Raw genomic sequence first — 24,452 nt, 5'->3', positions numbered from 1 at the left:
TTGTTAGGGGCTCACTCCTCTCCTGCTGTCTCTGGAGCTCCCACAGCCTGGCAGGAGAGCAGACAATGGAGTTGACACAGATACTCTCTTCCCACCAACAGTAGGCATCCCACCCACAGTAGGCATCCAGCAGGAGAACTGTTGAGCAGGAACAGAGCTGCTCCTGAGGTTGCATGGGAAGCAACTGACCACCTACCGTAGTGACAGGGCTGATTCAAACTCTTCAGTATACAAGTCACAGAGTGCAGCTCTGAAAGCCCATTTTCAATTCATAATCCAAAGCCAATGCTTTGATGCTGTCACCCTCAAGATTCACAATTTAGAACCTCAAGAGCCACAGGCGGGACACCTCTGCATTCTCATTATGTCAGTAAAGAGCAATAACGCTTGAATTTGAAGTTTCTTCTCCAAATACGTACGATCCTCACTGAATATGTAGCACTTGATACGACACATTGACAAATTTAAAACCTGTTTGTATTTGAACAATTGTAATTTAAATTAGATGGAAAGATTATAAGCAAGATTATCAAACACAAGTGCCTAAAGTTTGTTCCGAAACAATAATTTAAGAGGAGCTCTAGTAAGGCTCCTAAATCATAGGCATTGTGACAAAGTCAGGCTGCGAAGCTGGAGGAGAGTGGTAGAAGGCAGCCATAGAATAATAAAGGCCTTTTTCCCAGTAAAAGCTGAAAAGGGGTGACCTCAGGTCAGCGAAGGACACCTGAGTCAGTTAAGGGCTGCCTTAGACCTTAAAAACCCTTCCTATGGTGAGAGACAAGCCGCTGCAGAGCTAGTGGCAGCAGGGAGAAAGGTTTGTGCAGGGGGGAGACTGCTCTCCTCCCTACATGGGAAGCTACTTAACTGACTGCCTGTTTAGGTGATAGCCTGGCACCCCAGGGCCAACAACAAGGCCACCCACCCCCAGAGAGGGGGTAAGAAAAGGCATTCCTCTTTGTTTTGTGTTGTGAATTTGTTTCGTGTTTGCGGGAGGAGTACAGCCTGCTCCAAGGTAGGAGCGGTAGGATGCCACCATGAAACAAACTGTGTGGTGGCATGGGGCCCCCAATGACAGGGGGTCCCCAAAATGCAGGACAAATCTCATCTGATAACCTGCTCCCAAGTCCCGGCCGACGGTGCAGCAGGGCTCAGGCAGGCAGGCTGCTTGCATGCAGTGGGCCCACGCTGCTCCTGGAAGCGGCTGACTGCTGGCACATCTCCGTGTGCCCCTGGCGAGGGGTAGGAGGCTTCATGTGCTGTCCCTGCCCCAGGCGGCACACAGAGACCCACTGCCCCCATCCTCCCAAGGGGCGCGCAAAGGCATGCCAGCAGCTGGGCTAAGGCAGCTCCCTGCCTGTTCTGCTTCCCTCCCTCCACGCCGCGCCACTCCTGAAAGCAGCTGGCATGTCCCTGCAGCTCCTGGGGGTGGGGTGTCTCTGTGCTCTGCCCCCACCTCGAGCGCCGACTCTGCAGCTCCCATTGGCCGGGAACTGCAGCCAATGAGAGCTGCGGGGGGTGGCGCCTGCGGGCAGCGGTGAACGGAGACCCCCCTGCCACCCCCCCGCCTAGGAGCCGCTGCCAGAGTGGGGAGTGTGCCAGTCACTTTGGGAGCTGCGCCACCTGAGGTAAGCACTGCCCCCCTCCCACACCCCAATCCCCTGCCCCAGCCCAGAGCCTGCACCCAACCCCCAAATTCCCTCCCAGAGCTCGACCCCTGCACCCCCTCCTACACCCCAACTCCCTGCCCCAATCAAGGTACCTCACTTTATTTTCATTTACTTCCCATTACTTATAATATGTAATTTTATATATTATAAAGGAGGAAGAAGAAAAAAAGAATGAAAAACTGGGGGGGAGATAAGAGAGAATGTTCTTTTTCTTGGCTGGGTCCTGAGGGGGGCCCCCAAAAAATGAAGCTGCGCACAGGGCCCCGCTAACTCTAAATCTGCCAGTGCCCCGAGGCCTACCTGGAAAAAATTGACAAATAAACCCCAAGTGGGAAAATAAATGTTGTCCAGAGTGGGGCTGATTTATTCCACGCCCCCCACCACCAGAGTGGGAAGTGCTGAGCCCGTTGACATGGAGGAGGTACCTTGCCACAGCACCCATTTTTGAAAATCCTGACTCCCTCTTCTCTTTTCTGTTTTGTAGAAAAGTTTTGCCTAGTGAACTATTCAGACATTTGGAAAGAGACAACAGGATATCTTGAGGTCTTTTCTTAATATTTTACAGACCACCCCACCAACTCCTTTTTTGTATAACAGTGTGTGTAATATACACACACACACACATACTTTTCCCCGAGAAGTCTTGTTGTAACAATCTAGATCAATGTTCCCTCTAATTTTGACAGGCCGTGTGCGCAAAAAATGTCTTCTGTGCAAATTGTTGTGCTTCTGTGCAAATTGTTGTGCGCACAGTGTTTCGCCATGTGTGCGGGATTTAGGATCTGTGTGCGCACGCACACACACACACAGCATAGAGGGAACAGTGATCTAGATAATATAATGCAAAGAAAAGATAAAGAAAAATACATTTAAATGGCATTAAAAAGTAAAATAAAGCCACACATGGCAGCCAGAAATAGACTAGTTCCTAAGGTGTGATTCAAAATACGATTATTGTATCTGTGCCTGTGAACATGCCTGGAAGTAAAATGGAGGACTCTTAGGAATCTGAGCAGTCATTCCTTGTTTGCCTCACATTCAGCACTTTGCTCAGAGATCTCCTCCATTGGCTGGATATGTTATGGACTTTAACTCTTTTTTTAGTCTTCCATTTAAGAGTGTCATTCCAAGTTCTTCTACATGTACCAAATAGATAGGTACCAGCCATTATATCTTGGTCATCAGGGGTGTGCCTGGGACCTTCAGAGCTAAACATAAGCCTCTACAGTTTGAGCCAGGGTACTGTTTCCCCTACCTGCAGGTGACTTATATTTGCTGGAGACCAGCCACTAGGAGATGTGTAACACACATTGAACAGCGGATTATATATACCCCTACATCAGCATCTTGCATAAAAGATGTATTTGTTTCTCCTTTGGCTCTTTATAGTTTTTTTGTCTTCTGTTTTCAGCATATATTCTGGCACCATCCTGTAAGATGAGCTCTATATTTTTTCCCAAAGTGATAGTTTCCATCTTATACCTCTGTCTAACTTCCATGGAAAATAGTAGGGTGGAGGTAGTGTCTTTCCACTGAATTAATTATAGTTGGATCAGAAACTTAGAAATAAGAATGGCTGAAACACTGATCTAAAGTTGTATTCATTACATTGATAAAAAAATATGTTAAATATATGGGTGCAGAGCAAAAACAGGTTCACAAGTCCTGAGCTCTTCAAACAGAGGCAGTATACTCAGTCCCTGGTAAGAAGGGAACATTTTGCTTTGTTTTCTTGTGACATCAGTTGCCTGATTGATAGGATAGCACTAATGGGCGTTTAACAGTCTTACACAAGCCAACACCAGACCCTGCCATTGCCTCAGTTTCTCTTTCTTGAGCTTCTCACCATCTGCATCCAGATGTTCAAGAGTCAAAGACCTCTTTTTGTGCTCAAGTGTCAACTTAAAACAAGCTTGTCCCCAACTTCACAGTTTCTTCAGCCCCTTACTGGGCTCAAGTTTTGTTTCCTCCTCAAAACCCAGGTCCTGCTGCCTGTTACTTCCTAAAGCCTCTTCCTGTTTAGAGCTTCTCCTCTTGCCCTTCAATACAGTTAGCTCCAGCTACGCCTTTTCATCTGGCTTGGCACCCCAGTTAGGTGCTTCATTTCCTTTATTATATTTGTATTGTGGCCTCGTTGTACAAGACATTTTACACACATGACGAAAAATAGTCCCTGCCCACAAGACTTACAACATAAGTATGTATGCAGTATAGTTGCAGCCGTGTTCGTCCCAGGATTTTAGAGAAACAAGGTGGGTGAGGTAATATCTTTTATTGTACCGATGACTACTTCACATTGACAGAAGTGGGTCCAATAAAAGATATTACCTCATCATAACTATGTTGTAAGACATGAATGCAACAAACAGATCGGGGAGCACAGAGTAACAGCAAGGCATTTATTAGTAGTATAAGCAGTAGCTACAGCACACCAGCTGCCTAGCCACCTTATTCTATTGTCTTCTGTTGCATCTGATCAAAGTAAATTTGGCTATAAAGGGAAGAAACTCCCTTGAGCCTGCAATTTCAGGTATGAAGTCAGTTTTTTGTCACAAAAAATGGCTAACAAAATATCTGTGCTTGAGAAATAGAAAAATAGAACACAATTAAATAAGATGATAAAAATGCAAAACAGGCCCATTCCTAGCAGCAATCTTAGGAAGTCATCCCTTCATACTAGGCCAATACTAGAAAAAAGGAAAAGCCAAAAATCTCTGCTAATCCCCATCCTTTTTATAGAAGGCAATTTCCCAGGATGCACACTTGAACTTCTAGAATCAGTCTCATGATTTAGCTTTCAGTTTAGGATCACATTTCTCAGGATGCTCTTCACTGAAACATAGACTTATAGACTTTAAGGTCAGAGGAGAACATCATGATCATCTAGTCTGACCTCCTGCACATTGCCACAGAACCTCACCCACCCACTCCTGTAATAGACCCCTAACCTCTGGGGTTACTGAAATCCTCAAATCATGGTTTAAAGACTTCAAATTACAGAGATTCACCATTTACACTAGTTTAAACCTGCAAATGACCCTTGCCCCAGGCTGTAGAGGAAGACAAAAAAACCCCAGGGTCTTTCCAATCTGACCCAGGGGGAAATTCCTTCCCAACCCCAAATATGGCAATCAGCTACACCCTGAGCATGTGGGCAAGACCCACCAGGCAGATACCTGGGAAAGAATTCTCTGTAGTAACTTAGAGCCCTCCCCATCTAGTGTCCCTTCTCTGGCCTTTGGGGATTTTTGCTACTGACAGTCACCAATGGTTCACATGGCATTGTAGGCAGACCCATCATACAATCTCCTCCATAAACTTATCAAGCTCAGTCTTGAAGTTAGGTTTTTCCCCCTACTGCTCCCCTTGGAGGGCTGTTCCAGAACTTCACTCCTCTGATGGGTAGAAACTTTTGCCTAATTCAAGCCTAAATTTATTGATATCCAGTTTATATCCATTTGTTCTTGTGTCCACATCGGTGCTTAACTTAAATAACTCTTCTCCCTCCCTGGTATTTATCCCTCTGATGTATTTATAGAGCGCAATCATATCTCTCCTCAGCCTTCTTTTGGTTAGGCTAAACAAGCCAAGCTCTTTGAGTAGCCTCTCAGACAGTAGATTTTCCAATCCCCGGATCATCCTAGTAGTCCTTCTCTGTGCCTGTTCCAGTTTGAATTAATCTTTCTTAAACACAGGAGACCAGAACTGCACACAGCATTCCAGATGAGATCTCACCAGTGCCTTGTATAATGATGCTAACACTTCCCTGTCTCTACTGGAAATACCTCACCTGATGCATCCTAGGACTGCATTAGCCTTTTTTACAGCCGTATCACATTGACAGTCCAATCACATTGGTCTTAAATAGGTCTTTAAGCCAACCTCTTTGGAGCAGAGGCTGCAACGGAAGAAATTGCACAAACAAGCTTCCCAATCACATTAATTCTCAAGTGACAGTTAAACATTCAATAGTAGAGCTGTTGGAAAAAATGGAGAAAATCTAAACATTCAATAGTAGAGCTGATGGAAAAATTGGAGAAAATCTTGTGACAATTTTTGTGACATGTTCACCCTGTTTTGTGTCACAATTTCAAACTTAGATGAACTCTTTCACCAGCACAAGGTGGGTTGGGCATATGCTGTCAAAATAGAGAATTAAAAGTTTGAGATTTTCTTCTTGGCTGACCCTACTTCCCAAGCTGCTTTTGAAAATAGAATTGTCAAAGGAAATTCTGTTTTTAAACTCGAAAACATAAACTATCCATTACCTTAAATAAATTAGGGAAATGGTGGGGCTCAAGAATTCGACAATCCGTTCTTTACAGCTGCATGGATGGGAACGGCCACTTTTCCTCCTCTATTGACAGAGGAAAAACCCAACAGCCATGGCAACTATGGTCATGGTGCCATTGAATGTCTCGAGACCTTGTAGGCAATGCTAAGAGTTTAAGAAATGCCCGAAAAGCCTGGCCAGGTATGGCTTAGCAGGGAAGTATTCTCTTTCAGTTCCTGAGTGACATGGTCTCATTGCCTCCTGAGAGGAATGGAGAAATTCAAGTCGCCTATCTCTCCCAAAGAGCATACATTTCCTTACACTTGCTCACATGGAAAGTCAGTGCCTGCTTTACTGAACTACTTAGGCCCATTCTTTGAGACACAGACTCACTGACAGGTTTGCAAACACAAAACAATACCCTAAGATAAATGACTAAGGCGAAGGACAAGAATAGAATAATAAAGGAATATTCACAGGAGCAGGAATTCTTAAAGGTGAAAGGTCCAGTTTGCAAAAGAGCTTTAAAATAGACTTACCACTTTTTCATGTACGCAATCCTGTGCCATTAAATAGCTTTTCTAGTAAAAGAGCCATAACATCTACATGCCTTTTGCTCCTGGAGAGGTAATTGCTTTTCAGCACAAGTCATTTCAAGCTCTGTTCCATAAACTGAGTGACACACTGGACAAGTAATATTGTGTTTCCACCACACAAATTAGGAAGGCAGCAGACCAAGAGAGTGACCACATGCCCACCATTTCCCCTGGATTTCAAATCACAGCATGTGAAGCACTAAAAAACCCTGTCCAGCAATTTGTTACAGAATGGACAGTATTCCAGGCCATATTCTTTCAGAATAATTCTGGTGTAAACTGGTTTTCAGATATACTGTGAATACCTGGTACTTCAAACAGGAAAGGTTTTTATTGTTCATTTTAAAATGTCTTTAGATTGTTTTGCATTTGAAATTTGTTTCTTGGCTATGTCAGACATTGTGACTGTGTTTTATAGTGATTTCAGCTTCAAATTCCCAGTTCATAGCTGAGCTAAATGAATATGTAACCCCCTGCTTGCTCATAACAGTGCTCTGTCCTGCTCTAGTGGTGGCTAGGCCACCTAGGGAATGATGAGCCTGCAATAGCCTTGACGAAGAGAGCTGTGTCTTTTAGCTCATGCAGTAGAAGCTCATGCGTTTAGCTCCAGAGATTCCCCACGTTTGATCCCCGCTACTGATGCCCATGTGTGGGCTGGTGTTACAAATATATAAAGTGTAGAATATAATATCAAAAAATTACTTTAAAAGAATGTTAAGGTTGCAGAATCAAGCACTCAAAAATTAGGAAATTATGCAATCTTGAATTACATGACCACATACTATCTCTTCCACAGAACCCCTGCTTCATTCAGTGTACAGAATGGACAGTACTCACTTAATGAGCTGCTATTCAACGTTTCATTTTATCCTTATTTTTCAATGTATGGCCCCATGTCTTATTTACTGAACACTGTTCGCAAAATGTAATTATTATTATCCTCATAGGTTTTTCTGCATTGCTTAATGCTATAGTATCTAAGTGCTTCACAAACATTAATTTATCTTCACAATACCCCTGGGAGGCAAGGGGTGTGTGATGGGATGTGTAAACTGCACACTGGCTTCAAAGGAGTTAAAGGACAATATTGGGCACAGGTAACCCCACCCCTAAAGATCATGATCCAGCTGAAGAGAAAGCTTAAAAGAGAGCAACTCACTCAGAGAGGGGAGGAAGACAGACGGCTCTTGAACAAAGAGGCCAAAGAAGCCTCCCTCTGGGGAGAAGGATGCACACTGAGCCTAGCTGGGGATGAATGTTTAGTTGTATTTTCTTTTTCTTTTGATATCTTATATTGGACTTGCAGCCATGAGAAAGATGGAGTGTAGAAAGTGACATAGGGAGGCAATAAAATGAGCCGGACCCTGATTGGCTCTCAAAGCCCTGGGTCAGAGCCCATTGGAGTGGGAGGGCCCTGGTTCTCCTACCAACTGCCCCTGCTACAGAAGGGACAGAAGTCTCATTCCCACCCCACTCACCCTCTGGTAAGAAGAGGGCAAGGACAGTGAAAACACAAGGTGAAGCTAAAAGCCCATACATTGATAAGGATTTGGAATGAAAAACCATCCCACTGGAGGCTGGGTCAGAGATGAATGGTACCTGCTGATAGTGGGGGGGCACAATTTAAAGGGTCACCCCCAACAGCTTGAATCATGCCCCTCCCAGGCATGGCCCCCCTTACCTTCAGCATCCCCTCCCTGCAGCTTCCAGCTGTTTGCTGCTGCCTCTCCCCACGGAGCTAAAGCAGTGGACCCTCTCCGTAGCTCTGCCTCTCCCTGTGGCCAAAGCTTACAGCTCATCAGTTCCAGGAGCTGCTGCACAGGAAGGGGCCCCAGCCAGCAAACTCTGGGGCAGAGTTTCTTCTCGTGACACCCCCACCCCCATGCTACCTCTGGGCTGGATACTGGATGTGCTACCCATTAGACCACATAGTCCTCTAAGGACTCTGTTACAGGGATTATCATCCCTATTTTACAGATGGACACCAACATGGGCAGTGGGTGAACCCCAGGCTCGGGGAGGCTAGCCTCTGGCCCAGCCTGCCCCTTCTACATGAGGTCCCACCCCTCCCACTGAAGCCCAGAGTCATCGTCCCCTGCACAGCCACCAGCTTCCCCCCAGCCCTGGGCCACCCGAGCACACTCTCCCCACCCCAGTGCGCCGGGCAGGCGGTGCGGTCCCCGTCCCCGAGCCCCAGAGCACCGGGGGGGAGTCGGTGGGTGGGTGGCATGGCCCACGGCCCCAGAGCACCAGGTGGCACAGCCCACAGTCCCCCTCCACCAGCCCCAGAGTGCCAAGTGGGTGGCATGGTCCCCCTCCCTCCAGCCCCAGAGCGCAGGCCGGCCCCCATTAGCCCCAGCCTGGGGCCACAGGGGGGGAAGAGCCCCCAGCATCACAGCACTGGGATTGGGAAGCAGGAAGGGGTCTGGGGGCGGAGTATGGGTAGGGCCATGCAAGACTGTTTGGGGAAGCTCAGCCTTCCCCTGCCTTCATTACCTGCTGCCCATGGACACCAAGCAATGGGGATTAAGGTCAAAAGTGTCCACTAGTCTGAGACACACAGGAGCTGATTTTTCAGAGTATTTAGCATTATATAGCACATTATATGTTCAAAGACACCTCCAGTTGATTTCTGTTGCAGTTGTGAGTGCTCAGCACTTCTGCAAGTCAGGCGCCGGTGTCTCAAGGCAGGCAACCAGAAAATGAGGACCCCATAATTAGTGACTACCTGTGAAAAGTTATTTTTAAGTGACTTAGCCAGCGTCACATGGGAACTCTATGGCAGAACCAGGGACAGAATCCAATTCTCCAGGGCAGCATTCAATTGTTTGGTCCCAAATTCAAATCACATGCTATTTTTCAATTCTGAAACATCGCTGTGATTTTCTAAACATAAATACTGTCACCAATAAAAAGGTATTACTGGCCTCAGTGATCAAACAAATAGGAATGGGGAGGAGGGAATCTCAAAACATAGTGTGGAAACAGAATTAAAATCAGTTAAGATAAATGGGTAGGGAAAGGATAGTGAAGGAGATTTAACACAAAGCTATTTTGTTCATAAAAGGTGAAATTCAGAGATGCTCACACACATCCTGAGAAATGGACTAAGTGGGATGCTACTCTTGCCTTAAGAGGAACCAGAATCCACCACTCTAATCTGGGGGCAGGTTGCAGGCGTGTTGCTCCTTCACAGGGGCTGAAGCAATATACAATTCCCCTCCATGCTCCTGTGTAGCTATTCCCAACACCATATTTAAATAAGAACCAATCTGTAGCCCCACCTCCAATATGCTCCTCCACTCTGGTATATTCTGAGCTGATTAGAAATCCATCTCCCCAGTGTGCTAAGGATGTTTCTCCCACACCCCATCCCATGAACGGATGCTGTAAGTCTTCTGCAACACAGCCTTCTTCCAGGGAAGACTTTAACCCAAATGGTATCAGAGGAGTTACTAGAGGATATAATTACATAAGTGTTCAGAGAGAAGTTTAATAGGTCTCTCCATTGGTTTATGTAAGAATCTGCAGGGCTAGAACTTGGGACCCTGGAGGGCATGGGCCACCGATGCCACTACATCACCACTGCCTGGGCTCCTGTATGAGGATCCTGGGAGGCTAGGCCAGCACGAAGTACCACCCAGCAGGTGGCAGCTCCTAGCATCACACTGATTGACTGGCACCAGTACTTAAGCCAGGAAGACATCACAGGGAATTTTCTGAGCAACAATACATACTGCTCCCTTGTCTTGTTTCAGACCCTGCATGTGAGATCCCAGACTCCAGCTTCTGACCCTGCCTGCCTCCTGGCACCGGTCTTGGTTTACCTTCCAGCCTACCTCAGACTCTCACCTCCTGGTAACTGAACCCTGTTTGTCTACTGATGCCTGACTCTTGGTTTGCCCTCTGGTACCTGACTCAGCGTGACTCCTGATTCCCACACTGACCAATAGGTCTGACCACCCATGACCCAGTCATGACAGTTTATATGTTAAATACTTTAACAGAAAAATTAACTAAATTCATGAAACTCTGTATTGAGCAGCAGGCTTCATCCAGTTCCTCTGAACACTATCTTCTCAGGTCATTAACATGCAGGGGATGTAAAGGCTGTGAGTAAAGGCTCCCAAATTCAACTTTAGCGGAAAAACCCAGACAATTTATGGCTAGAGTCCAATACCTTTATTCACAGCAAGTGGCATTTTCCTTTGTGAGTGGTCCTATTGACTTCAGTGCCCCACCCGTACAGTAAACACTGCCCAACATGACTGAGGGTATCAGAAACAGCCTTTTCTTATGAGCTTAAATAGGATGTACGTTGTGCTTAAGTTTTGTGCTGGCCTTCTGCATAGGGTGATTTTCACTCAGATACCAGGGCACTGCTTTCCTTTATGAACCAGCAAGTTCAGAACCATTGGTTCGTCTTCGAGTAGTGTCCCGAAGGGTGCTCCACTATATGTACAGTACTGCCTCTGCGCCTGGGATCAGAGCTCTTCGGTAGCAGTGCCAGTTGGGCTGCACACATGCGCCTCCTCATCTCATGCCGTGAGCAGCGTCTACATAATGCTGTGCGGTCCAACAGCCCTCAGTTCCTTTTCAACTGCCTTTGGTCTGCGACAGAATACTGAGCAGAGCCCCTTATACTTCCTTAGCCTTTAGCAATAATAGTGTTTCTGTTATGAGGTTGTAGATATTAGCCATTTCCTTTATTTCACTTTCCCCTTGAAAAAAACCTTCTCTTGCTCTTCCCTGCACGTTATTCTTTAGCTTAGCATAGGTTTCCTTTCCTACACCCTTCACAAAGTTCTCCCTTCTCAGCGTTATGCCCTGATCCCCCAGGTTCAAGAGGTGCCTCTTCTGTCAGGAGGCCTTCCCCATGAGCGACAGTCACTTAGAGTGCATATGCTGTCTCAGTGAGGGACATGTCTCACAGAAGTGTACCCACTGCCTCAAACTGAAGGCTCAATCCAGAAAGGACCATGAACTGAGGCTAAAACTTTTATGAATGGAGAGCTTTCTGCAACCAGCCTAAGATCCTGGCCATGATACCTCTCCTACAAGGTGATCGCCATTAGCATAGTCATCGGCCGACCCTCATTCACCACGCACCACCAAAAGAAAATCTACTGTCTCCTATCCAGACAAAAAAAAAATAAACAGGCCACTAGTTCACCCTCTAAGGAGCCACCTCAAAGAAAGGCATCCCCTGTGAGATCAGTAGCCTCAATGTCTTCAGGGGTGAGACTTAGCTCCGGCAACCATCCAGGCACCTCCAGTACCAGTGGTAAGGAGAGGTCGGAGGACTCTAAACGGGCAGGACTGCAGACAGAGACACTGTCACCCAGGACCAAGAAGGACAGTGCAATAATTTCAAAATCAGTACTGACCACCTCAACAAAAACAACCTAGTGCTTCAGCATCTAGCAATCCCTCGGCACCAAACAAGCCCTTGGCACCATCTACTGGCTGCTCAAAAGAATACACTGCACCCTTGGCACCAGCAAAATGCTCTGAATCTCTACACAGCCACCTATGCTGATGATGTTCCTCACGGTACCACAGGAGTTTCAATACCCAAGACACCTGATCATCTCTGATACTCCAGAGTCACTGCTTTTCCGTAGTGAGCTCCCTACAGCTCATGCCTCTTCCTCAGAGACACAACACCACTCCCCTTCATCACCAAGGATTGCACCACCCTTCTCTAGCAAGGAAGAAGAGGAGGAAGAGGAGAAGTACTCCATTGCACCATGCACTCCACCATCGTATCAAGGGAAGCCACAAAGAGAATCATCTCATCCTTCTCATCCTTGATATCCAAAGACCAGAAGCAAATCAGGCCACTGGTACAGACCCCCATGGATGCAACCCCATATGCCAGTGGTTTTCAAACTGTGGGTCGTGACCCAGTACTGGGTCGCAGAATGTAAGGCACTGGGTCGTGACAGCTCTGGTCAGCACCACCAATCAGGCCATTAAAAGTCCTGTCGGCAGTGCTGCCTGGCTAAGGCAGGCTAGTTCCTACCTGTTGTGATACCGCACTATGCCCCAGAAGCGGCCAGCAGCAGGTCCGGCTCCTAGGCGGGGAGGCCACAGGGCTCTGCGCACTGCTCCCACCCAGAGCACTGGCTCCTCACTCCCATTGTCCACTGAGAACTGGGGGTGGTGGTGCCTGCAGGCAAGAGCTGCACAGAGCCGCTTGTGCACCTCTGCCTAGGAGCCGGACCTGCTGCTGGCCGCTTCCAGGATGCAGCATGGTCTGCAATGCCAGGAGAGGCAGGAAGCCTGCCTCTGCACCCACACTGTGCTGCTGACCGGGAGCCACCAGAGGTAAGCCCATGCCCCAGTCCCACACCCCAATCACCTGCCCCAGCCCTGAGCCCCCACCCAAACCCAGAGCCCCTTCCTGCATCCCAAACTCCTCATCCCCAGCCCCACCCCAGAGCCTGCACCCACATCCCAGAGCCCTGACCTCTTCCTGCACCCCAACCCCCTGCCCCAGCCCAGAGCCCCCTCCCACACCCTGAACCCCTCATTCCCAGCCCCACCCCACAGCCCTCACCCCAACCCTCTGCCCGAGCCCTGAGCCCCCTCCCACACTCCAAACCCCTCATCCCCAGCTCCATTGGGTTGCAGGCATCAACAATTTTCTTCAACTGTGTCACCAGAAAAAAAGTTTGAAAACCATTGCCGTATGCCAGTTCCCGTACATTGGCCCTATTTGGACCCATGGGCTGCATATAGGGTGCACTTTCTCAAAACACCTGCAGAGCAGAGACAGAGATAAATATACGCTCTGTCTTCATCAGCTCTATACCACCTGAAACTGAACCAAAAGCACTAGAGAAGCAAGAGGAAGAAACTGAGGTAGAAGTTACACCGCCAACCCACTATTCCTCATCTTCCCCCAATGAGGCCATCATGCTATCACCTCCAATATCGGCAGACACTTTTTAACTGTTCCAAAAACTGTTCCGCAGGATTGCAAACTCTCTCCAGAATCTTCCTCTAGGGAAAGTCAGAGAGCAACAGCACAAGTTGCTTGGCATCTTGCAGGCCTCTACATCAGCAAATATAGCACTCCTGATCAACGAGGCCTTGTTGAACCCTGCCAAGGTGATCTGGCAGACCCCAGCATCAATACCACCCATCTGCAAGTGAGCAGACAAAACTATGTCCCCACTGAGGACATGGAATTTCTCTTTTCCCACCCCACTCCAAACTCCCTTCTTGTCAATGTGGTACAAGAAAAAAGGGAAACAACACTCTACAACAACTCCCTATGACAGATTAGACCTCTTCAGTTGTAAAACATATTCTTCAGCTACACTCCAGTTCCATATCGCTAACTATGAGGCACTTATAGCCAAATATAATCAAAAACTATTCCAAATTCTAGGAATTCTGTCAACACCTCCCAGATGACAAAAAGGAGCAGTTCCAGGCACTGGTGACAGAAGGACAACTTCTGGCCTGTACTGTACTGCAAGCCTCTCTGGACTCAGCAGACATAGCTGCCCACTCTATTGCATCATCGGTGGTGATGAGACGGGCGTCATGGCTTCACTTCTCTGGGTTCCCTAAAGAGGTACAGACCACTGTCGAGGAACTACCCTATGAAGGATCTAAACTCTTCGCCGAGCACATGGATCAGTTCCTACATTCTTTAAAGGACTCTATAGCGACACTCCGTTCACTAGGCATTTATACATCACTGTGAAGAGAAGATGGGGTATGCTGGTATCTACCCTAAGTTCTCGACCTGCACATTTCACCCCTCAGCAGCAGTATGATGCGCAATGCAGGTGACAGAGGCCTCCTCCTAAGCACAGGCAGACACCAGCACAAGGGGCTATGCCTCACACATCCACCTCCAAACAACAATTTTGAAGCTTTGGTTGAGGACCTGAGATGCCTCCCTCGGGTCCAGTTACTGCAACCATTTCCAATAGCCCATCAGTTTGGAGACTGCTTGGCCCCTTTTTACCCATCATGGCAAGAATGGACAAGTGGGTCTTGGAAATCATCAACAAAGGGTACTCCATTACATTCCTCTATCTCCCATGCACTCACCCAACCCCTCCTATAAATGAAAAAGATTCCAGACTTGGTGCAACACGAAACATGTCCTGGCAATGAATGCTCCTTTCCACTCATCATAGGCTACATTGTAGAACTCAAAAGATCAGGACTATCCACAAGCTCCGTTTGCGTACACCTGGCCACTATCACTGCATTCTACCCGAAGATAGAAGGTCATTCCTTATTTACCCACCCACCAAAACAAAAAAGATTCCTTAAGAGCCTTCAAAACCTTGACCTTCAAATATAAGACCCCACACCACCGTGAGATCCCAGCTGAGATTTGCACTGTCTCACTGACCCCACCCCCCGTTTGAGCCCATGGCTACGTGCTTAAATATACACCTATCCATGAAAACAGCATTTCTCGTCGCCCTCACGTGCACCCAATGAGTAGGAGAACTAGGTGCGCTCATGGTGTACCCTCCATACACAATCTTTCACAAAGACACTGTCACATTATGACCACACCCGAAATTCTTACCCAAAGTGCCATCCGCTTTCCATCTAAACCAACCTATCCACTTTCCCTCCTTCTTCCCAAAGCCACATGGTATCTCAGCATGAAGCCATGCTACACCCCTTGGATGTCAGATGAGCATTAGTCTCTTATCTTTACAGAACTAAATCTTTCAGGCAATTGCCACACTTATTCCTTTCTACGGCTGAAAGATCAAGGGCATCAGCCATATCCAAACAATGTCTTTCCAAATGGATCTCTCAGTGCATCCACCTTTGCTACCAACGACACAAACTATGACCCACACCTGGAACTTGAAAGCATTCCACTTGATCACTGTCCGCCTTGATTGCCATTCTAAACACCGTGCCAATTACTGACATTTGCAAAGTGGCCACCTGGGCATCCACACACACTTTTAGTCAACACTATGCAATTACCCACAATGCAGCATCAGATGCCATACTAAGACACACTGTCCTATCATCCTCAGTAGATGCCACTCCAAAGCCCCAGCCTTCCATTTGAGTACCCATAGGGCCACCATTCAAAGAAGAAGAGAAGGTTACTCACCTTGTGCCATAACTGAAGTTCTTTGAGATGTGTGTCCCTATGGGTGCTCCACTACCTGCCCTCTTCCCCTCTGCTTTGGAGTTCAAATGTGGACTCTGTGGTAGAGAAGGAACTGAGGGCAGTTGGACCAGACAGCGCTATATAGCGCCGCTCATGTCGTGAGACAGAGAGGAGCACATGTGCAGCCCAACCAGCGCTGCTACCGAAGATATTTGATCCCAGATGCAGGGGCGTTACTGCACCTGCAGTGGAGCACCCATAGGGACATACATCTCGAAGAACCTCAGTTACTGCACAGGGTGAGTAACCTTCCTCTTTTCCAGTCCAGACATGAAGGCCTCTATTGGGCCACCACTCACACTACAGAAATGCAGAAAAATATGCATGTGACTCTCCCAAAATGCCCTCTCCTGCCTCCAGGCCTGCCCTTGGGGACAGAGAAACAGCACATGACCACTTGTAGAAGCCTTCTGCAGTGCCTGTGCCAAGAAGAAAAAGTTGGGCCCAAGTGGCAGAGGAGAGAGGTGTGTAGTCTTTTCCCCTACCTGATAGAGGCAGGGAGGAAATCTGTCAATTGTTAGCTACAGTCCCAGAGAAAGAGTTACTTTATTTTATGCTATTTATATCTTATTTTCAACCACTAAATCATGCCCTGAAGCAAGGACCTCAGAAGGACTTGGGTGTGATGTTTGCTTTCCTTTCCAGAGCAAAATAACCCACTATTACACACACCTGCATGTCAGGTCACAGCACAGGAGACAATTAAAAAAAAACCCACAGAGCTCAAAGTGGCATAAACAGCTGCTCCTGAAGTATCTGATTGCAAACCAGGAGCAGATACATTCATCTTTTCTATAAATTGTAAGCCTTACTCACTGAAAACAAGCTTTTTTGTAGCTGTTCTGTTTAAAGGTAACTCATTGCTAGAAAGTCTTCGTCCCAGTAATAGCATGAACAGGTTTCATAATCTTATTCAAAAGAGTACATTGATATACTAAAAGATGGTTGTATTTCATTTAGGGCCAGAAAGATGGAGGAGAGTCATCTAAACTGAACCTCCATTCCCATTTTTAAAATGTGAATAAATATGGCCTTGAAAAACTAGATCTATCCCTTATCTGTTACAAGGCGTCCAGTCCTGACTGTCCATTTTCTGGCTATAAATTCTCACTACTTTTGAACTGACTTTTCTTACTACTGAATCTGATGTGTACAATTTACAATTAAATGCCATTCATAAACATTCAGACCTAATGTAACTCACACCAGTGATAATTTGGTCTGCTGAACATACTGTAAGAATACTGGGCTAAATTCTGGTCTTGGTGTACATTTATTGTAGCTTGAAAGTAACTCCCCTTAGAGTTACTTTGAATTTACACTGCATACATGAAAGCAGAATGTGGCTTACTATCTAATACCATTCAAAAAGTTTTAACAATATTTACCCACTTTTTATGTGATCACAGCAATTTTTCAGGTGGTGATCAGTGGGACAGAGTGTAGAAGTGTATGGAACTACCAGCCTTCACTTCATTAGTATGAGCAGGCATAATCTGAATTTCTACTAGTATTCAGTCCTTTGATCCAAGACCCAATTTTTCCATTGATACCATTTTCAGAACTCAACTTTTCTTTTCTTTTTTTGCAGTGAAATGGCAGTTTTTTCCTCCATTGAAGCTACTTTTCAATGTTAACAACAACAACAACAACAAAACATCTGAGGAAAAACTACTAAGTTTTTCTTGCCAGAGGTAATTATTTACCACAGTGCCCTCAAGCAGATCAGCATTACCGGAGAGTATAATAGGCCTAAATATATTGATGATATGAAACATCCTAATTGTCAAGTTAGGAAGCCCCACAGATCTGGCCACAGTCATCCATGCATTTATGACCTTGAGGCATGATTACTGCAAGTCGTGTCTAGGAATGCAGCTACACAGCTTGCGGGAAAAATGGTACAAAATACAACAACTGATTTGCTTAGCAACACAGGTTACCATGAGTGTATTAGTCCATGGCTCTTTACGCTAGGTCCCCATTGACTAGATACACAGCCTATTTCAAGGGCTGTACTGTTGTTCAAAGCCTTCCAGAGGCTTAGACTTTTGCTACCTGAAAGATCTCCTTTTCTTCCCTCATGACCATGATTCCTATAACAGTTAGACTCCACTGGAACAATGCAACTCTTGACTAGTATGGGGGAGCTTGTCCACGCAAGAGACAGAACTTTTGCAAGAGCTGAAAATGATGATAGATCTTTATCATTCTCATTTTATTTGTTCATCATAGCTTTCCATTAATAAATTTACTCTCACGCTCCCTCGCTCTCTTTCTCACACACACACAAACTAATCAAGCTATTTTTCCTTTATGCTGAAAAGAAAGGGATTATTAATGCTATTTCCACTTGTAAGTGTTTTGGAGGCATCCAGATAATATGGTGATAGGACCAATAACAAAACCTAGTTAGATAGAAGTAAAGCATTTAATATAGATCATGGAATTGAACAGTAATATTGATTATGGATGCTCTATGATCAACAGTTGCATCTATTTGTAATAATTCACTTAAATATATTTTTGGATTATCATTGAGGCTGATACCTGTGTAAAAATGTGACAGGTATAAACACTATGGCCAACATTTTCAAATCTGAATGCTTACAGCACCCATACCTTCCACTGAAGTTAATGGAAACTCAGCATCTCTGAAACTCAGGCTGCTTTGCATTAAGGAACCAAATCCCTATTTAGGCTGCAACTTGGAGCACTCTGATTTGACAATGTTGGTGTTACAGCCCAATTCTGAAGTCAATAGGAGTTAAACTACTGTAAGAGCAGGGAGAATTGAGAGTGAAATCTATTATCCTGTAGAATAGTTTCCCAAGGCAAGTGATGAATGTCATACTAAAATACTAGAAAATAAACTGTAGGGAGGAAACTGCATTAATAAAACCTTTGATTGACAATTTATATCCACAAGAGTCAGGAAATTCACAACTATGGATCCCAGCACAATTGTGGGATTTACCCATGTATATTAAGCAACAAATGTAAGATTACGATTTATTACCTTATCACTTATACAGTAACATTGGTGTGCATGGCACTGTGCAATACATTAGCTGTGACAAGGCAAAAGAACTGGTCCCTGCTCAGACAGAGTTTACAGTATAAAGATGTGACAGATTTATGTTACCAATCTGTGTGAGGTGTCAGGTGATCAGACTGAGGCCACAGGATCGTTAAGGGAGGAGATGACGTAACACACCAAGTGTCTAAATTTTAAAGCTTTATTGATAAAATAACAGCAGAGAGTGCTGGGGGGGGGTTCCCCCACGTCACTCAGAGGAAGGAAGAAAGCCTTAGTGCCCCAAGCCTTAACCCACTTTCATACTCACACCCGCACTACCTGAGGCTGGCCAAGCCTGGGTTTAACATAAGAAGAAGAGGGGGAGGGGTGGACAGGAGTTCTTGTCCCATGCACAGGTCGTCCAGGAGCCACTGTGATCTCTGAATTACTCCAGTTCTCAGGAGGGTTTTAAGTCCTGGGTTTCTTTGGGGATGTTCCATTCCACGACCTCTGTTCCTGGTGCTCTTTGTGACAGTCCAAACTGGCTTTCTGTGGTCTTCTTCGCTTTCCCAAAACACAACGGCTCCAGGGACACAAAGCTCTGCTCCCACTCCCCCCCCATCATCTTCACCTGTGTTTTTCATCTCTGCAGCCCTGTTTTTTTCATGGCTGGCTGTGGCTGGGTGAAAGATAAACTTCTCGTCTAGCGCCATGACCTTGGACTGCGGCCAGCGTCTTATCGTTGGACTGAGCTTGCTAGCTGCAGTGTTGAGTTAACCCATTCTCTGCTCTCTTTCTCCTTCCCCCTTTGGCCTCTTTCAGCCTGCAAAAGAATCTTTCACTCTTCACTCACAAATGCTCCCCAAAATGCTTTGCGATCCGTGCCACAGTGTTAGCAACATGCAGTGCTGATCTGCCTTCCCCAGGGAAACCCCTGAGGTTGTGACATTGATACAGCCCATATAGTGTAATATAAAATACTGACAGCCATAGTATAGCTGTAGGCATTAAACATGCTTATTTGCACCCCCCCTAAATAGACAGACATACGTGATACAGAGGTAGCATTAATGTAAGCCTGTATTCTGGCTGCTTTCAGCTGCATGCAGAAGCTTCCCTATATATATATATCATTCCTCGGACTAATTTGTGGTAGGGGGGTCAGGGTACGGTGCAGGTGAATTTTACCCTTTAAGGTCTAAACTACCACCTCTAGGTATGGGTGACCTGTGTTTAGGATCTCTGCAGGCAGTCACTATTGGGACACACAATTCCTGTCTTGTGGTTTCCTTTCCAGGCCCCAGCTTTTCAGTTTTATGGTACATATGTACAGCACAAGCCAAAATTAAGCCAAAAATCGCTTAACTGGGCTAAGTTTGATTGTTGCTGGATTTTCTCTCATTTTTGTATCTTTAAATTCTCAACCATACTGCTTCATTAATTTAGGTTTGGGGGGAAGGGTATTTCCCATTGAATAAATTTGTGCTTAACTAGGACATCGTTAGATGATGGCTTTACACTTCTGTATTGCCCTGTTTCTTGTTTCATGGTCTTCTGCAAAATTAAATCCAGTTCTACCTGATACATACTAATGAGTCCAGGGTACATTCATCCACATGTTGTGAGGCTTTTATGGCATATGTTACAGGTTGGAATGTATTTCGTATGTTTGCCCCAAAAAAGAAAGAAAACAGAAGCTGAAAATGAAATCCTTAAGCAATGAAACAGCACCAAGAAAATTCCCCAATTACTACAAGACTTCGCTCACTCAGACCTGCTGTGCTCCCAACAGACTACTAAAACCAAGTTTGCACTATTTACACTTGAACAAAAATGCTGTAAGTCTACAGAGCTAGCAGGAAAGTCAGTGGCATAAAGACAACCCCAAATGACAGGAACATTTAATGAAATCATTACATGAAACATAGCCACTGATGGAATTTTCAGTTTTATTGAGGTCAATATTGAGTTCATACCTCTCTGTAAAAACTGTATCTGAAGATGATAGTCTCCCCCGATCTGTCACTATTATTATAAAGTTCTAAAATGGTGCCCATCCTGTGCCTAAGTGCCTAAACCGTCAATTAAAAAGCAAACAAACAACTTCCCATCAATATATTCACTTCAATCCACCCCTGCCTCAACAGCCTTAGAGGAGAGAGAAAAAAAGATGGGCTTTGCAACATTCCCAGAAGACTAACAGATCTGGGCTCTGCTGCACCAAGAGTGGATGGAGATCTTCAGCTCCTCCAGTTATATATTAGCCAAAGAGAGCTGGGGTACTGGGAATTCTGGCAATCTGGGGAGGGAGGGAGGAAGAGTTATTTTCTTTCTCCCAGCACAGAGAGTAAGTGGGTGAGGAAGAACAAAAGGGAGGTCTAGTGGATTGCTGGCCTGGGGGACAGGAGAGTAATCACTGGGTTGGGGAAGAGCTCAGTGAGTTGGGAGACAAGGCAAGAGTGGGGTTTCACTGGTCCTTGCCCGAGTTGAAGGTCAGAGAAGGACCTTGTCTGTAACAGCAGCCCCCTCCTCTCCAATAAAACAAGTTGTGGTCTATAACACTCTGCTCCCTGATGAAGGGATCCTCTGATCCATGTCACCCCTACTGACTAGACAATCTTGATTTTATTTTTTTACAGTGCCTAACCTGCTTTGCTCTGCAAGCACCATCAGAGCTCCTTCAAAGGACAAAAATCAGATAGGCAAAACTCTGAACTGCCCATGTCAATAAGTTATTTTTATAGTAGTTTTTATTTTGTTCATTTGACTCGGATTTCAGACTAGCTCCTGAGGATTGGAAGTACTTCAGATGCCGTATGCTGCCCTCAAGGCAAAATGTTATTAGGACAAATTTAAACTCCTCTTAGGAGATTAAATCAAATCTGACACAGAGAAACAAAATTATTTACCTTTTCCCTTATGGGAGAAGTGGAACACTATTAAAATAAATGCATTTCCAGTAAATAAAACTGCTCAGTTTTCTCTCAATTTCATTTTTAAAGCAACATTTTAAGATTAATAATACTCTTAAAAATATGGAGGAATGGAAGAGGGAGAATAAACCCTCAACTTTCAATTAGTTGTACCTCCTGGCCTTCAAAGGATCCTTTTCGTTTTTGAGATTGTTTATACATTATTCACAGTCTATTTCCAGGAACACCCAAGATCTTTGGTTAAGTATTTATTGAATTGGTGTGATTTATCTTGTCACACTAAGGGCAAGTCTACATTACAAAATTAAGTCAACCTAAGTTAAATCGATGTACAACCACCCCAGTAATTAAGTCGCTTTTGCATGTCCACGCTATGCTTCTTGTGTTGGCAGTGCGCATCCTCACCAGGAGTGCTTGCACCAATTTAACTGTCAGCATGGGGCATTGTGGGACAGCGTCTGAAAGGAACAACAGTTCATGTAAGCAACACTGATACTGTGTCAACTTAACTATATCAATTTAAGTCCTACGCCACTCATATAGGTGGAGTTATTAAGTCAGTGTAGTGCAGCGGTTCCCAAAGTTGGTTCGCGGCTTGTTCAGGATAAGTCCCTGGCGGACCGCAAAATGCTTTGTTTACCTGAGCGTCCTCAAGTATGGCCGCTTGCAGCTCCCAGTGGCCGTGGTTTGCCGTTCCCAGCCAATGGGAGCTGTGGGAAGCAGTGCGGGCTTGTTAGTGTAAGTGTTATGCTAATGTCACACTCCATGCTAAACAGACCTCAGCTCAACTACTCCTGGGGTTTGCACAGCGGTGTTAAAAAGTGAGAGACAGAAATGCTTTAGGAAAAGTTTCCCCAAGTCTCTTTTATACGACACCCTCCCTCACCACAAATCACAGAAAAACTGACATAGTACAAAGTTGAGTAATCTACAATATCAAGGGAAGAAAAAGGAGGCCTGATTCTAATATCCCGAGTTAGACTACTATAAATGAAAAGAAAGTCAGACCCTCAATATTTTATGCCCTTTGCACAGGTGTGAGCAATCACATCAGGGATAACATAGTAGAGACTCAGGACCTAAGTATTTATTGAAATGGACCTTACTTGTTCAGACAACTTTCCTGGCTTCACTTGAATTTTCTGCCCCCAGGTAATGGCTTATCTATTGCAGTTTCTTCAGTAGCTCGGTCCTCAGCAGCAGACCCCCTCAAGCACTCTACATTGTGTGGGACATGCAGGTTGTACCTGCTGTTCTGACTCAGTTGGAGAGACAGCCTTATGCTGGGTCTCTTGCTTCTCTCCTTCCCCTCCAAGGAGCAGAAAGAGGCATCCAAGGGAGGGACCCAAGTTGTCCAGGACCCAGTGGCTGTTTTTGAGATATGGGAGGCCAGAGGGGAGGAAGTAGCTGGATGGATGGAAGAGAGGAGCATTCAGCTGCTGCACTCTTCACAGCTCGCTACAGTACAGTGATTGCCATTAAAATGACAACATTTGCCAGCTGATACCAAACATCTATCACAGCTATTGCCTGTTAGAATTATAGGGGGAAACTGGCCATCTGAGAAACGCCCATGAGGATAGTGGTAGCAAATGCTGCATATCACAACTATAAATAGACCCAGGCACAATCTAGCAAAATTCCTCCTCCTAATTAAAGGTCTGAACTGTCATATTTGGACTGGATCCAAGCTTCTCCCAAGTCCAAGGTTGTTTGGTTCTGGCCTATCTCTGCTTTTAATCCCCATTTCTAGAGGTATTGTAGCTGATATAGGTAACTCTGAGCCGTCTTCTTGCTAGAACTGATAAAGAGACAGGAAACAAGTTTTCACAGTCATGGATTTCAGTCTCTAGGGTTGGCTAATTATGTTTCTCCATGGATAAAAATTACATGGTTTCTTTCAGTTTGAATCACTTACTTTAGAAACATGAAAAACAAAAAAACCTCCATAAGAGAGCCAGCCCAGTTTCTGCCTGCTCTGTGACATGCCACATCAAGTCAGCTGCATCAAATAGCAGCTGCTCTGCAGACAAACCCTTTAGAAACTGAAAGGTACAATACATAGAAAACCAGTTGTATGTTACATAAATGCACATACCATATCATCTGGTCTGGAAATTGTACCCAAATCTTCTGTGAAGATTTAATTTCACACCTAAATTGATGTGGAATCACCGCTCCTCTCTCTGTCTTCAGAGATACTGAATTAGTCATAAATAGCACCTATGAATTAGTATTGAGCATCCTCTTTGAAAATGCACACTACACCAACTTTAAAGTGCACCTTTTTTAAGCATCTGAATGGCAGGTTAGATGTAATGATCCTATGAAAAGGAGGATTTTCTACAGCTGCTGTTGTTTGATTTCACCATTCATTTTAATTATAGCTCATCTGATTTGTTACATTATGAAATATACTGAAACTATGGTGCCCTTGGTCAAAGAAACATTCAGTGAAGATAATTGTTGCCATATTTTATTACTAAAGTTATTGCAAGGTTATATAATAACTTGTATGAATTACCGGTAGTGCTGAATATTTTGCCTTGCCAGCATTAATATAAGCCAGCTATTTTGCCCTTGACCTACAACAGTTTACATAAAACATGACAGATTTACAGGAAGAACAGGACATTTTCCCCATAGTTTGAAGAATGTTGAGCATCCATAGAAAGAAAAGCAGTTTAAAGGTAAACCAGTACTTTGTTAGGCTCAGTTGTGTTCAAAATGAATAATGAGAGAAGAAGAGTATTAGAAGATTGGTAGGAAATTATTTATTAGGATATAAC

The sequence above is a fragment of the Eretmochelys imbricata genome, chromosome 1 (genome assembly GCF_965152235.1).
Source record: "Eretmochelys imbricata isolate rEreImb1 chromosome 1, rEreImb1.hap1, whole genome shotgun sequence".
Lineage (NCBI taxonomy): Eukaryota > Metazoa > Chordata > Testudines > Cheloniidae > Eretmochelys > Eretmochelys imbricata.
Note: the sequence above shows the minus strand (reverse complement) of the source record.